Below are 13,670 nucleotides of genomic sequence, written 5' to 3'. Positions count from 1 at the left end.
AAAAAATCGATGGGCTTAACGCTTTCCCAAATAAGTTGATGACGTCACGAACTCATGCCGAGCGGGTTGCCATTTCTCCGATACTCCTCGGCCATGTGAATGAGTCTCGCGTGGTTCTTTTTTCTTTGTTTCGAGTATTTTCGTGGAACGAGAGATGGTAGAGCGAAAAAATGGATAAAAGTTTCGTAGAATGTAGTTCGAAAAAAATCTCATTAATAACTGAGAGCCTCAGTTTTTTTATAAAATGGGTAACAAATTCCAAGGAGGATTGTTTTCAGGGAGTTGAGGCTTCTATAAGGTTTTTGGTGTTCATGGAAACGGGAAACGAGGGGAACTTCAGGGAATATCTGTATATCCGAGCGTGATAGTGTAATTTTTTCGTATTGAAAGAAGCACTTTCAATTTTCCACCGCTATAAAATTTATTCCGACCTAGGTTGCGATGTTACATCATCTTCAAGGTACAAAATGGTGTGTAGTGCATTCAATTTATACTTTTTTACCGCAATTTAAGTAACTAAAATTTCTAGCATTTTAGGTTTTTCCAGGAATCATCATCCCCTCTTTTACTTTCCTCTCTATTCCCTTCACTTTCATCTTCAGATTGTTCCTTTTCCTCCTCCTTACTCTCCCTCTCTGAAATTAAAATGCATAAATTGAATGAAGAACGCACCATTCCGTATCTTGAAGAGGATGAAGTTTTATCGAAACCTAGATCGGAATAAATTTGATAATCGTGGGAAATTGCAAGTGTTTCTTTCAGTAGGGGAATCTCGTCCACGGCATAAGGGAAAATTTATATTATGACGCGCGAATCGAAAGAGCCACCACGCTGTCGGCTGGCTGAGGAATTGCATCTTTGACATGGGAAGGTAAAAAGGTAAATTTTCGTTTTAAAATACAATAATTTTGCATTAAACCATTTTGATCGTAATTTTGGGCAAATAAACATTCTGAAAATATCGCATTGTTTTGTTATTGTTGCACTTTTTCGCCAAATGTTTATTATGTTTTCATACCTTCAACAAATTCTGGTAGTAAATTCCTCTTCTTCGCTCTCACATTCGCAGTATTTCTCTCTCAAAAATTTGGAACACAATGCAAGCTGCTCTGAGTAATCCGCAAGAACTACGACATGATTTCCCGGGAAAACTAGAATTATAGGTGAAGTAGGCCGTGATTGGCCGAAACAAGGGAAAATGTTATGCAGTTATATAAAGGAGAGAGTAAGTCGGGGAATTAAGACTTTTGCCAGGTATAAGTCAGGGAATTCGTATTCGGGAATCATTTAGCAACTCTTTTCTATCATTTTTCGAGTAAAAGTGTGAAAAGAGGCGGAAATTCCGTGTTCACCGCGAAATTGAAGGTGTAGCACCTGGGAAATGAACGAATCCTTGAACCTGTCAATTTTGGTGAACGAGACGTGTAGGGAACGTGTTCGGCCAATGAACGAATCCGCCCGACGTCAACTCCCCGAGTCGAGTCGGCGGTGAGGCCGTTCGCGAAAGAGCGCGTCTCCGCAGCTGTTGTGGCCGTTGGACGCGGCCCGCGGCCGTTCCATTTCCGTCCTCCTAAATGTAGCTGGGCGCGCGGGACAATTGCCAAACGTGAGTGGCGATGGTGGCCAAGATCAGTCATCGTCCGCACTCCTGACGGAAGGCTATCCTCGTGTGATACCGACAGGGGACCTGCCCGAGGTATTTACTTTCGGAAAACACGACATTTCTGCTTCACTCTTGTATTTTTTTAGGAAACTCGATTGCTTTGACTCCTTCGTTTTTATGAGCCACTACTGCGTTTCATGTTGTTGGGTTGACAGCAATTACGCTGTGCACGATTGCTCACGTCTTTTTGTCGTAAATCATGTCGTATATCTGGGAACGTCGGGAGTGTGGCAGACCAGCGGGATGAGGGTTGGTATGCTGATCAATGCTCCTGGGGTCAAACCCTTGGCGAATCTTTCGAACACCCTCAAAAGAAGTTCTCGAAGTATGAGGTGATCCAGGGATATGGTGTCCTTCCCCGGAGTGTATGCAAATTTACTCGTTTGAGGGTGGGGAGCTCTACCCTCACCAATCCAAACTAATCGTAGTGTTGAATCGTTGAATGAGTGATGTATATATTGGTTGAATATCGCCTTTCCTGTATAATTTCTGTTTGTGTGACGTTCAGAGAAGTTGTTCTGTTTGTTTTGAAACATTGCTAGTCCGTTTTTTTTCTCTTCCTGAGCACATAGTTACTACGAAGTTATATCAAAAAGCTTGATGGCGAAAAACAGCCTGTTGCTACGGTATTACCGTAGGAGCGAATGTTGTTCTGCCGACGATAAGGCATCTAGAAAATTTTTTGATGCACAAAAAAGTTATATTCATTCGTGTTTTTATTGCGTGAAATGCTTTCTTGGAAAGAGCCCACTTGCCTGTGAACCACTACGAAGCTTTTTATTACATTGTAATTCATTTGTGTTTGGCGCTCAGAAAAGTCACTACTCGACATTTTTGGCTCATCGTTTTTATTCTTCGAGTCAACATTTGGTTGTCGGTGAGTCTGAAGTTAACATTATGGTCGTCAGGGCAGACAATTCTTCTGTCATGTGTGTTCTAATATTCATCATTACGAGTAAAGCATTCTAAAAACTGACTCCTACGTATTTCTGTATCATTTTTTTGCTTTTTTGACTTTCATGTTTCCATAAGATAGGTCGCAAAGAAAATCGGCCAAGCATCTTAAGAAAAACTTATTTTATAATACATTTGTTTACTTGCCAAACAGCTTTGCCCTGATGCTGTTTGCTTGTGAACTTCTGTGGCTACAATAACCGGTATTTTTTATGACGGGTTATTAGATAAAATGAAAATTAAGTTTTTGAGGTAAATGCTATTTTCCTGCAATTATTTCGTCGATCTGCAGAATTGTTCTGCATGTGTTTAAGGGGAGTCTTTTATAACGCCGTAGAGCTTTCATTTATGTTGTAATATTGGTTTCAAAGTGGATTAGTTATGATTCCATCCTATTATCTTGTTTTCTATCTTGGTAACTTGTCTCTTTGCTGTCTTGATAAAGTGTCATTCCGTTCCATTTTTTCCGTGTCTGACGTATTGCTTCGGGCAAGGTGTAGTGGAATTTATTCTCAATGATGAAATTGCAATTTACATTGGTGATGAAACGCGTAGCGTGAGTAAAATGTTGGAAGGGAGGAAAATTGATGTGTCCTGAAATATAACAATATTTGCTGAACACGTGAATATCATTGAGTTCCTATGTTGCTTTTAATCCATCTTAGAGAAGTCTTTGTGTTCATTGTGTTAAATTCTACGAGTGATCTCGGTAGAGAGATGGTCAAACTAGGATGAAAATTTTGTATCTCATCATCATCATCTTAAGTCAACCATCCTACAATTGGTTTGACCCAGCTCTTCATTCTGCTCTCCTGTCCGCTAGCCTTTTCACAGTGGCATATTTATTCTCTTTTACATCCTTTATAACCTGTCATATGTAATTCATTCGGGGCCGTCCCTTGCTTATCTTCCATTCCACTTGCCCTTCTACGATTTTTTTCATCATCCCTCATAATGTGGCTTACTAAGTTATCCTTAGGGTTTTTGGAAAAATTCTCTTTTCAACCACTCTTCATAGAACTTCCACATTACATACTCGGTCGATCCATTTTACCTTTATCATTCTTCGGTAGCACCACATTTCGAATGCTTCCGCTCTTGACTTATCTGCAGCTGTCAACGTCAAAGATCCGCTCCCATGGAGAAACATGCTCCATGTGTAGCATTTGATGAATTGTTTCCTTAATTCTATGCTTGTATTCTCAGCTGTAAGAAGATTCTTATTTCTGTAGAAAGCCCTCTTAGCCTGAGCTATTCTACTATTTCTTTCATGCTGCGTTCATCGTTGGTTATTCGGCGTCCTAGGTATTAAATGTGTCCAATTCTGCGTGTGATTTCGGTTGATAGGTGGATAACCTAGGCTAAAATTTTTGGGTCTATTTGGCGAAAATTGGAATCCGTCTGCACATGACCATTGCCATTCATTCAATTTTGAGCGTATGGGTGAGACTTCCCTTAATATTAGCCTTTTTACTCCTTTAAATCTCCTGTAGCAGCATGATCTTGCTTTCAACGCTGATTAGGTTGCAGGCATATTCTTCAAGGTCAGAAAACATCAATCGAAGTAGGAATTTTGGTTTGAAGGAAGACGAAATAAAGGTGAAAAGAAGCGCCTTTAAGTTAGCGTCTAAAATTTATTTACCTTGTGTGCTGCAGTTGCATTCCTATTACCAGATTGGTAAATAATACGGGCGAATATATTTTGGTATAGAATATCTATAGAACAGTATACCTCGAGAACAGTATATAATATTGGGCTTGTTCCCAAATTTATTTTTTGCTGTCGATTGTGATACAGTTTAAAAAATAAGATTCCCGTATATTTCCGTTTTTCGATCTATCTCTTACTTTTTGAGCCATTTGCGGCTAAAACTCGACGGCCTTAACCCTTTTGCTGATAACTTGATTACTTTCCTTAACCTACTATGCTCTTTATGCCGAAATACCGAGCGACTCATCGCTTATTAGCTAATCCTCGGGCAAGTGCAAGTTCCTAGCGTGGTTTATTGTCGTTTGTGAGCGATTCTCAACATCCATGAAAATTTCTCCCTGGATGAGTTAATGACCTAGAACTGTAATGACGTGAAAAGCGGGCGGCACATTTCGCTACTTCTTATTGTAAACTTACACTTAAATGGATTGAGGGGGAAGGCTTTTTGTGTCGTAACTTACCTTATTTTTCCATACACCGAATTCTTTCTATGGATAGCTATTTCTGTTCTGATAGTGAGTGAAAGACCCCATCAGCATATTTCATTATTACTCAAGGATGTCGATATTTTTTGTGATTGGGCTATGTAGTGACCTTTGAGACCTAAAAATCAAGTCACATTCATATTATTATTTAACCCTGGAATTATAGACACTTAACAAAAGTATTCGATGCGCTGCTTTTTTGTGACCTTGGAGTTCACCTTCAGAATATGACATCTGCAGTGGACTCAGTTATACGTCAAAATTTTCTCAAGCACGAAAAATAGAACGAAGTGACAGAAGTAGAAATTTTAGAAATAGAGAGGAGGATATAGATCGCAAAACGATATTAGGAACGACGCATTTCTTCTTTTTCATACCTTAACTGGTTAATAGAGCTTTAATCTCTTGTTGAAAGTTTTTATGTTTTTGCTGTCAATGGAGTGAAAATACATTGATAAATATTGGCCAAATATTAATTGTCATGTATATAAGAAAGTGGCGTAGGATTTCTTTGACCGCGGTTCCTTGCTATGAAGTATCTTTTGCCTGGCGGTACTAATTCACCATGTTTTTCAATTCTTATCTGCTATCTGTAATGTTTCATGAAATTTTAAAACATATTTCCTTATTGAAATGTTTTTAAAGCCTGTCAATGCTTTAGCTGATCGTAATCGCTGAAAGGAAGACATAATTTTGATAAAAAGGTGGAAGGTGGAGGGGGTAAATAGTAGGGTTTACTGACAAAACTAGAAACTAGGTGTCAATGGACTAGTAGGCACTCCCCAACGCTACTAGGCTTTAAGCCGGTTTGTAGAAACATTTACGGAAAAGTTTAATCACATGCCTGAAAAAAAAATTTCTCACAGCTCTAGGGCGTTCGTAAAAAATTATGCGCACTGAACGCCATCTATACCTTTTTGGGAATTCAAAGCACAATGCCGTACACAGGGTATTACAGTTTAGATTGTGTCTTCCTTAGCTGTTTTATTTACCTTTTCTGGCGTTTATTTTTAAAATATACATGAATTTTGTTTTTCTTCTTGAAATGCTTCCATGATTCACGACGTGAGTTAACAAGAAACGGAAGGAAGGCGCTGAAACAAATGACTGCGACACTGCTTACTCAAGAAATTTCGCGCTAATTAAAAATTGATCAAGTATTACGCTAATTTTCTCATCGATTTACCTTATTGTAGAAGGATTAGCTTATAGTATCACAAAAGGACTAGGATGAAGCTAATCATTTAAATTTCGGGGTAATTGACAATCAATCAAAAAATTTGTCAACTTTTGCTTTGATGGTGTTTTCCTATAGCGAGAGGGAAAGGTAATCTTACGCTAAGCTCTCTGAACGGTTAATTTAGCGCTAATTTTGTTTCTCAACCGGTCTTCATGAAATACGCTTGGAGTAGGTTCGGCTGGTTACCGATAGGTGCCCAACCCATATTCAAGGCTTGCAAGAATCTTAGGAGTCTCTAAGAATCTCTGAGATTTTTGCTATACGTCCCGAAAAAAGTTACTACCCAAGTCTGGCTCTAGGGCATGTTTCAGTCGGCATATCACTCATTGCCTCTCTGTCTTCATCAGTTACTTATCCTCCAATGATAAGAAATTCGGCTCTTCTGCACTCCAAAGTATGATTTCGCTGCTTTCCTACATGCAAGCGATCGCCAACTACATTTTCAACTCTTCTCTGATCATTTAGGGAGCACTATTTAAAATCCGAAAAGTTAAATATTCCTCCCCAAAAATGTACATTTTTATGAGAAATGAAATTTGAGAAATATTGCAAGGTACAAAATCCTTTGACTGTGACATTTACTGATCGGGAATTCCCTTGATGATTCTGGAATTCTTTTTCTTTGAAATGGGAAATTGTACTTTCAAATTGGGAAATTTGTTTTCAATCGGGAATCATGAACTCTGGAGGTTCGGGTTTGATTCCCGGTCAAGCCAAATGATTTTTTTTACCCTTTGGAATATTCGCATGCTGTGTGCACTTGCAGGTGACACCTTGGAGATTCGCCGCTGGATAGTCTGCGGTTTTTTTCACTAAATAGGAATATATATTACGTATATCAGGCCATTTCATATTTGATCAAAGTCCGTCAGAAGTATAACGGTAAAACCTCTGGTTAGAGACACCTGTCACTTACATCACTCGCCGTTAATAAAGGGACAGTTTTGAATTACCCAGCTTAAGGATATTCTTTTGCCTAAGGATCTAACCTTTTGTGCTCCGACACTCCCACTTAGGGAACCATTTTGAAAATTTTTCTTAAACGGACATCATGAGCATAGGATAGCTATAGGAAGTAGGAAAGTGAAAATGGTCTCACTTGCACAGATTAACCGCATTCACGGAGAACATGGATGAGGATGTCCCAGGAATCCTTCGGCTACCTCAGCCGCTTACTTTTCGTACCACTCTGTGCGGTAAAAAGTGCCTTCTGCCGCCTGACCCTGGCGAGGGTCTTGATGGCAGTGGACCTTTATTAAACGCAACGGTCTCATTTCCCTTCTTACCACGGTATTCGGTCTTCATGGCTTTTATAAGCCTAACATAGAACAATGGCTTCAGGACTTCATTTTCTACTGTCACACTTTCTGGCAGTTACTCTCCCAATGTAGAGCATAACGATGATATCTGATCAATTTGAAATAGGTTATTCAAGTTTGATTTTTGACGAGAAATTATTTCTTTCGCCTGCCTTTGATTCCTTTTAAAGAAAACTTGCTTGGTAAAATCATTATAAAACGATTAAGTAACCTCTAGATTAAAGATACATTTTTCTTGACTGTTAATGTCCGAAAGGGAGTGGTGCCACTGTATTTTTTCGCCTAGTTCCTCCTGCGGCGGCATAAGCGCAACCTGAAACAATTATATCAAAACCATATCATCTATGGGATCCCCGGTTGAAAATGTAAACATTGCGTTTATTCTTTTAAGTGAGCGCAAGGAAGAGACATCGTGTGTGTATCATCAATATATTGATGTTTGCACCGTTAGATGATCTTTGTACCAGTGCAGTGATTGCTTTTATACTATACGAAATATATTCACAACATGGAGAATATTCAGATTTTAATAGCATACTCTTACCTGTAAATTCGTTAGGATGAGCTTCGAGAATGCTTGGCTTTGGTCGGAGCTCGTTGAAGCATTGCGTGCGACTACATTTATTGGGTCATACTCGTCAATAGACGCGACCCTCTATCCACTTAACCAATGTGGCAGTTGATCTTAACACCAACCCGCGCCACTGACGTCACAGTGTTTTCATTTTCACCCGAAGATCCCATGCATGGTATGACTTTGATATCGTTTTTTCGGGGTGCGCTTATGCAGCGCGACTCATGGATAGAGATGCGTGAAAATCGCAAATGCGATATATAGATGCGATGTGCGCAAATAAATGCGACATAGATGCGATGACTGGACTTTTATGATATTTTTACGCAAATTTGCCTTTTCGACGGCAAAATTCGTACCTTTTGTGCCGAGCGCAGTTTAAATGCCCCGCCGACACTCACCGCTTAAAGCATGTGAGCGATGGCCAGCTGCTAATTGGCTGGGACTCTACGTGGCCGCGAACTACAAATAAGCGCGCGCAAGCTGCACCTCCACCACTATATGTCTTATTCCTTAATTTATTATTGTTCTATCACATAATTATTTAAAATATTCTGTATGTTGTCATATAACTGTGTTTCACTACATTTTATCGTCATCTACCTCATTATGAAAATAAAAAATAGACGCTACAAAATGCGATTAACTGTTATTGAAAGTGCGATAAAATAAAAATTAAGCGCGATTTTCACGTATTTCTACCCATGGAGCGTTTGACGCAAGTGATCCAAGCTCCTTAAGCCTTCCCATGGAAATGTATGATATTGGGGCCGATATCATGCCCTAGCGACTCGTCTTCTCTTTTCGTGATCGATATGGTAGTCATGGAACAAAAGCACGCTCTCTCCGAAGCTATCCATTATTTTTACGAAATAATAATATCCCACATTGCTGTGGTAAAAAAGGGGGAAGTTACTCGCGAATTGATTCCACCATGTTTTCGTGAGGCACTGTAACGGTGGCTTGTTTATTCCTTGCTGTCTCTGTGCGATTGGGCTTTTCTCTCTATCAACCCTGTTTATCATACAGTTAAATGTCCGGAATAGTGCGGTAGCTGCCGGCCTAAATTTTCTTGTCGACAGAAACGTCATTTCGCTTTTGCTCACACTTAGTGGGAGCCTTTCTCGTAAGGGCAATGTAATCGCCGACTTGAGTATTTAGGTATAGTTTACGCCTAAAAAGACAGTCGTGGAACGATCAAAAATAATAAATGGTCTGAACATAATTCAAAAAGCTTGAGTATTCAGAAGACTTGAAAAAGCCTTGAATATCATATTGTAAGATTTTTAGACACGAAGATTAATAAAACTGGAACTAACATAAACCTTACCATACTGGGAGCATACTTGATCGGCAATTGGGAGGTCCGGGTTCAAATCCTGGGTAAACTCAATGATTGTTTTGTAATAAAGTCCATCCTTGGTGTAAGCATTTTGGGAAATATCTGATAGGGTGGTTTACTATTACTTTTTTATTGCCTAAATCGAAAGATTATTACTCCTGGAGTACGTATTTCACGCTTTTAGATTTTTAAATGAAATATGAAATATTTTTCGCGATTAAATGAAAAGTGAAAATTTTTAAGCGCGCGAAAACGCGACGGCTAAGTATGAATGCCGGGTAAACTCCGTGTGACGTCGTTCTGGTTCCCGCTGCCGTAAGGGAGGTGACCTTGGGGCGAGGCTCTGAGCGCTGATACGACGCAGGATGCTAGCAGGTAGCAGAGTACCCTGGTAGCTGGTAGCATTTGGCTTAAATAAGGGTTATTAGTACCTTATCAAATGAAGAAAACTTTCCGATCTTAGCCAGTTTTAATAAGTGATTATTAAGACATGTTTCCCTGAGCTCTGTGCCTCATGCCTGCATTGGTAATCTCGGACGATGTAAAACTCCTATCTACTCGTATAGAAACTAGGTCCCTGTTACGTCACGTGGAGTGGCATCGCATGGGCGCCAATCTGGCCTTTTTCAAATGAGGATAAAAATTGACCATTGCCATTCGTCTACTCCGGTATTTCTAAAACCAAATAATTTGTGTATTATGAATACACTAATGGTGGGTAACGAATCGCAATCAATGCCTTTCGTTTTCTTTGGTGAAGGAAACTACCCTATTCTGGTTCAGGACAGTCATATGGCAGTCGGAGGTAACCAAAACGTATGAATTCTGATCATGAATCCCCGTGCGTAGCTGCTGTGGTGCAGAGCTCCGTGTATCCACCGCGATGTTTGGCATGGACCCATTGGCGCCACACCGGCGCCTCTGAGTCTACGCACTGGAGGGAACGCTTGGTCTTTCGAATCGATTCTGGTCCATGCACTTGTGGAGTCTGCTCGTTGCCCTCGCCTGCATTCTCAGTTAGGCTCGCTCTCAAATGTCCCAGGCATCATCATTGTGGGGGATTTTTCCCCAGTACATTTTTGTTCCGTGTAGAGCTCCTTCAGTAAAAGTCCGGAGCGGGTGTTTCCCTTTTTAGTGAGCAATCCTCGCCTGTTGTCGGAATATTCGTGGCATAGACAACCTTATTTCCTTTTTGACATGGCCATCGGACGTTCAAATGTTGTTTCAACGGCTCATTTCTCTGTAAGTAAATTAGCACGGATCGGAGATTCTGTATTCTTCTTACCGTTGTAAGTATCTTTCTCATTTTAAACATATATATATAATAATTTCCTACAGTCACTCTTCTTTGACTATGGGTAATTGTGGGATGTGCTATAACGTTGGTCATCTCGGCGAATGATGCTGATGAAGCTTTCTTAAGGCTTGAACTCATTTACCCGAATGAAAACCCGTGAAGATTTCATTACTTTGACACTAATCCGCGTCGAAGCTTGAAGGAGTCACTCGGAAGTGCACTGGACGTACCAAAATGCTTGGGGAAATACCATTCGTAGCGACTAGTGCTCAAACCGGAGCCACTTATCTGATCAAGTGCCCTAGCCAATGGACTCATTTACCAATTTGTTTTTCAGTGTCGATTGTTGGAGAAATTGAGAATTGAAGATACCCATGTTTTTCCCTTTTTCGATCTTTGCCTTTTTCTCGAGATATAATCGGCCAAAATTCGATTGAATTAGCCCTTTCGCAGATGATTTGATGGCGTCACGAGTTCATGCGGAGATAGTCTTTTCCTTAGTCTTTTCCTTGGCCGTGTTCGTGGGCCTTGCGAGGTTTGTTGTTGTGTGCGTAGTTATGAGCGATCCCTTCCCTCGATGAAAGGTTCTATCCGAAAAAATAAATAAACAATACTCTAAAGACGACACCAGCTCAAGAAAAATGGGTGTTAACTCTCTCATTTTTTATTTTTAACTCATGAGAGAATTGCTATATGAGGATTTATTTTCAAAGTATCATATTTCATCTATCGAATTCATTCAATGAATTTCTATTTCGGGTCTGTTTGAGTGACCCCATTTGCTGTCTAGAATTTTGTCTCCTGTAGGGGCCTTGGTTCGAGACCAGATTAGGAAGAATCTTTTTTTCTCTCACACTCTCCAGAAGAGGGCAGCACGGGGCCAATGGCTCCAGACAGAAATGTCTCGCTGTTTGCTTTGTTTGACTTAAGCTAACGATTAGACATCTATCTATTGGGATCGTTCACCATTTTGATTTTCTGCTCATTGTGATGGATTTTGGAAAATAAAGGCACCCGCATTTTCCCGTTTTTTGATTTGTCCCCTAACTATGGAGATGTTCGCTGGGAAAATTAACGGCCTTAGCCCCTTCGCGGATAAGTTGATAACATCACAAAATCATCCACAGCGGTTCACCGCTTCTCCAGCACTCGTCGGCGGCGCGTATATTTGCCGTGCGTGGTTCGTTGTTGTCAATATTTGTTTTAGTGATTCCTTCCTCCAATTTTTGGTTACCTCTGAACAAGTGCATAAACCAACCCAACGTTACCAATCTATGAAAAGTGGGCTTCAACTGTCGTTTTTTACAACCTTTTTCTTTTTTCATTTTGAAGTTATGAGAGATTGATGGAATGGAGAAGATTTTATTTTTCGTCGTAACTTTGCTTTCTCTTCCATATCCCCTATTATTTTAATTAATTACGATTTTCGGTCAGACTGAACGAGCCTTTTTTTTCCGAATCTATTTTCTAGCTTGCTTTTTCTCGCATCTCGGCCTCTTGTCTTGTAAACTGATGCACGTGGCTTAACGGAGAATTTATCAGATTTCTTTTAATTTCAAGGAATACCAAGATACAAGAGAAGTACCGTTTTACAATGGCCGAGTAACAATTCATGAAGTTGATGACATGCACAGGCATATTTGAGAATAATAAATAAATCACAAGGCACGTATGAGTGAGAATTTCTCGGGCCGACCAAATTCAAAGCCAGCCGACGTTTCAGGTTCCGAGTCAACACCCATTCTAAAGTAGCAGTTAGAATAGGCGAATTAAATGCCTAACCCGTTGGCGAGCAAGTCACATCTATATTATTAGGAGGGATAAATAATGCATAACAGGAAACGTAGTGAGGAAAACCTAGTAGAATTGCAGATTTGAAAGGGAAAGCATTATAAATGATTAACTGGAAATGCTAAGGAATGGAAGTGTGGATATAGGGAGTTGAGTAAAGAGGAGGGGTAGAAGAAATGAGAAACTTTTAGTTCTTCAAAGCATGGAAATTAGCCGCACGGGATACAGAGCGGGTGTGGAGGAATGAAACTTAAAATCTGATCGAGAAAAGCGTCGAAAAACGAAAGTCAAGTTCTACAGGAGAGTGTTAGATGGCGTCGAGTACACGTTCATTTTTTTTATTAATGCCCCGGAGCCATGTAGATAATTTTTGGAGAAAATGAGAAATGGAGAAAAAGTGCTTAAGTTTTCGCTTATTTTTCCCATAACCGTCCTTAAAAGTGATGTGATTAGGATGAACAAGGTGGAGGGAATGGTATTAGTGGGCGTATTGAGAAAATCATCCGCTGTTGAATAAAATGCAATCATCTGCTTTTGAATAAAATGCAAATTTCTACTACATGCTTATATAACTATGTAATGACAAGACCAGTTTCGATACACACTATAGACCAGATAGGAGAGCAATATGTAAGACTTAGAAGATCAGTGGAATAAAATAAAGATTGAAGTGTATAGGTTGCATTGTAAAGGGCATGTATGGGAGAATAATGAGAAGCATAAAACACATTTCAGTCCCCAATGGCGAAACAGTCATTTAATCGCTTCTTTTTCCCTCAGAAAAAATATGTATCCTGTATTTTAAGTGTCTGAATGCCCTTCTCCGCTTTTTCCTGTGATTTTTATCGGTAAAATAATAAGGGCCGCGTGGAAACTAAAGGAGAATATGGCAGAGCCAAAGAAATGTTTCGCATCGTTTACTTTGGAAGGGGTTGTCTATTTATGCGATATTCACGATACAATAGCTCGTTTCGGGACGAGCTCTGCGCTATCCTATTGAAACTGGTCTTTCGGTGTCAACAGTAATTCAGTGAGCCTAAAGGAAATAAGTCTCAAATATCACCATTACGGTGCTCTCTTTCACTTTATATCTTAGACATCAAAGCAAAAATTCTGCTTCCATTTATGTTCTCTGAACTTGTGGAAGAAATCTGAGCAACTGTAGCAGAGGAAGGAAACGGTTGCCTGTGTAACCCCGAATCTATGTCTCGCGCTAATGGTTTGTCTATTCGCTCACCTAACAAAACCATCCTTTCGTTTGAATTACTGAGTACTTATCTCTTGTTCTTTCTTG

At 39.9% G+C, this 13,670-nt stretch overlaps 1 protein-coding gene across 1 annotated transcript in view; it reads left to right on the top strand.

Moving 5' to 3' along the window:
* The first annotated feature begins 1,609 nt into the window (after window positions 1-1,609).
* The window catches only part of LOC124171099 (aquaporin-11), a 30,300-nt gene continuing 18,239 nt past the window's right edge, over window positions 1,610-13,670 (top strand). Inside the window, exon 1 of the mRNA XM_046550242.1 lies at window positions 1,610-1,696. The gene's annotated coding sequence lies outside the window, so the exon portion shown is untranslated. The remainder of the gene's footprint in view (window positions 1,697-13,670) is intronic.

This window comes from Ischnura elegans, chromosome X (assembly GCF_921293095.1).
Source record: "Ischnura elegans chromosome X, ioIscEleg1.1, whole genome shotgun sequence".
NCBI classification, from domain to species: Eukaryota; Metazoa; Arthropoda; class Insecta; order Odonata; family Coenagrionidae; genus Ischnura; species Ischnura elegans.
This window is presented reverse-complemented; position numbering and strand designations above follow the sequence as displayed.